At 31.3% G+C, this 3268-nt stretch overlaps 1 long non-coding RNA gene across 1 annotated transcript; it reads right to left on the bottom strand.

The window, feature by feature from the left end:
* Positions 1-8: 8 nt before the first annotated feature.
* Positions 9-3261, bottom strand: LOC112904356. The gene is made up of 3 exons (XR_003231044.1): positions 2846-3261; positions 253-321; positions 9-145 (listed from the first exon to the last, which is right to left on the bottom strand). It is a non-coding gene; the product is annotated as an uncharacterized LOC112904356 (long non-coding RNA).
* Positions 3262-3268: the final 7 nt, after the last annotated feature.

Genomic DNA, 3268 nt, shown 5'->3' on the forward strand with positions numbered 1-3268 from the left:
GTACCGCACCGAATACGGTCGACAAGTAAGTATGAATGAAAATTGAAGTGTAGTCAACCTTTTTTGGAAAACTTACCAAAAACTGTGACAGGACAAGTTAAAGGGATGCTCGTAGAGTGGCGAAAATTATCGGTGACGGTTAAATCTGTAAAAATAATTAAAATTATACGTATAAAGGTACCGCACGGAATACGTTCAAGAAAAGGTATGCATAAAAATGGAACGTTGGTCAAACTTTTTGGAAACACTTACCCGAAATTGTGGCAAGACAACTAAAAGAGAGGGTCGTAGGGGAGCGGCGATGATAGGTGACTGTGAAATCTGTAAAAATAATGAAAATTGTAGTTATAAAGGTACAGAATAGTTGTAGAAAAAATATGCATAAATATTGGACATTAGTGAAGCTTTCCAGCAAGACAACTGAAGGAGGGGCAGTTAGCTGTTTTGAAATTGTTTTTTAATTGATTCAACTTCAACATCCATATAGCAATGAAATTCAATATACATAAAGCAATTATCCGCGATGTTTAGCAAAAAGGCCGTGTAAGGTGTGTTTGTAAGTTATATGAAAATCTTTACATATGTATAACACACACACTTTCATCCAATTAAAAAACGAAGATGTGAGATAAGTGTAATTATTTATGAGAACACATTCGGAAACATTACTTTACTATTTTCTGCGATTACCTGCAAATAATATCAATACTTTGCAGTAGAAATGACGCACTGGCTGTTTTAAAAAAACAAATGCGTAACACAAAAAGTAGGTACTTTTTTGTAGACTGATGGAGAAATATATACATTAGAGTGATCGGTAAAAATTGCATTTGTTCTGACTCTTAAAAAGCTTCATTTTGATGGAACGCGAAGGAAGAAAAAAAATTGCGTTAAAAATAACAAGACAAGACAAGGAAGACGATTGAAGTTTTTTTGTAAAATCATGTTTTTGCGGAAATTTCCCATTAAAGATGCAATAGTTATACTTGTTTGCCAATTGGATTTTATAAACAATAATGTATTATTATTATCCTCATTTTAATCAGTGAAGTTTAACTAATTTCCCAACTAAAATCCCTATCCCTATGTTAGCGTACTTCATTAGGTGTATATTACACAAACAACTGTACAGTCCCAGAAAGAAAATTATTGAATATTTATATTTATATTTTCGTCATTTGCATATTTACGAATGTTGTTTTCTATATTGTAATTATTTCTGCAACAAAATTAGAAATGTAATTCATTTACAGGATGTATGTCAACAGTACACGAAAACTTTCTTTCGGTACGGTGTTATTTGTACTTTGTCAAGTTACCGGATTAGTAGTTTGCATGAGGAGATTATTCACTCTTTTTTTGTCAAGTGAATTTAATGAAACTTCATTTTGCAAGCACATGTCATTTAGTTCCATTGTATAATTGAGTACAAGAAAAATAAATCACTGTCGACCAATCAGTTATGTACGTATAATTTTCTTTCTTTCAAATCCAAGTTCAAATTCGCACTACAACGGAAGCAAGGTCACGCGCAAGCGAAACGAAATGTACATGTCGGTACTTCATAAATAAATAAACTGCTTCCGATAACGATGTCTATTTTGTAGAATGTAGATTATACTATTAATACCTACCACAGTCAAAACATTCGTTAAGTTATTAGTCGTTATTGAAATACTTTTCCTTATTCAATTTAGCATTACACATACGCCATATATTGTTATTATAATATACAAACACATCATACGTGTATGTTGGACATCTCATACAAAAAACAAAACTATTTCAATTTTTCTTCAATGAACAACGTTTCTGATAAAAGCATAATACCAACAAATATAGCATAAGTCTAAATTGCATTTTACGCTTTTTCGACAAGGCAATTACAATTTTTTCAATTACTGTTGAACCGTACAATTTATGTACTACTTCTTTTCTTCTCATGTAATTAGATGTTAAAACAATATTCATTTCTTCCTTTTCATATTCGACTGTTACAGAAAATATTGAATGCAACTTTTACTGGTGTTTCGATAACTTCCATTTTGTCAACAATTGTAGTGTACATATTTAAAAGAAACTCGTATATCAATAACAATTGCTAGATTGGAGCATTTACCTAACAAGTATGAGTTCAATTCTACTTTGCAGTATAAGATATTAACAATGTTCCATCAGCCTTCCTTCTGACTTTGCCCATTTTATGTTTATAATGCAAAAAATGTATGAGACTACTAACACATTTTTCTCGGTATCGTCTATCGAGTTGTACCGATTTTGTTTTATTTTTTTCTTTAGAAATGACCTTAACATAAGAAACGAAAGTGCCCGCTTATTTACTTTTGCATAACTTCATTTTGTTCATAAACACACTTTTAATAAGATAACAGCATAATAGGTACCTATACATATGTGATATTATGTGATTTATTTGTTTTCGGGTAATTATCAGGTAGCTTTATCTGTTATCGTTTTTAAGTTTTTAAAGAGATACCTAGGTACCTCATCGAAAATTTGAAAGGTGCCAAACAAATAAAGTTGGCGAATCTTTAGAAAAAACATATACATTTCAACGTTGCCGAAGCAGGCCTTTTATCTTTATCTTTTCATATATGTACACACATGCACTTGTAGGTACAGTACGTATGTATATATGTATGTATATATTATATGCATAATATTTTTTTACTGTATTTGCTCCTCACGTAAACAGTATTCTGTACTTCCACCGTCCTTACTTTTTGTAAATGGACAACACGTTTGTCTATTTTTTCACATATTCTACCACTATTTATGCATGCACCACTTGTTCATAACATTTCATTTTTTGTACTTCTTTACTTACCTTTTTCAAAAATTCTTTCCTGCTTTCTTCTTATGAATGACAAATGATAACAACCAACTTTACATTTTCATATTTTTCAAATACTCTCATTGATAACTACAGACAATTTCTATTTTTCTCTTTACGCGCTTCGCGGTCACGGACGCGACATTTGAACGTTTACACGTGGTATTTCCCGATTTCTTCTCCAATGAAAAGCATTACAAATAAGTATTATTATCGTTACCAATTTTAATAAAAAAATTTTTTGAACGTAGACAACCCTAATCACTGCAGTGCAAATAAAAATAATGATAATATTTTTTATGATCGTAATGCTGTTTTTCATATGCAACCCATTTTACAAAATCTTTAACCGCTGCAACACCGCCATCTGCCAGGTGTAGTCACTACTATTTTGACAGGAGGAGTTAACACCGCATG

The sequence above is a fragment of the Agrilus planipennis genome, unplaced genomic scaffold (assembly GCF_000699045.2).
Source record: "Agrilus planipennis isolate EAB-ADULT unplaced genomic scaffold, Apla_2.0 scaffold198, whole genome shotgun sequence".
NCBI lineage: Eukaryota > Metazoa > Arthropoda > Insecta > Coleoptera > Buprestidae > Agrilus > Agrilus planipennis.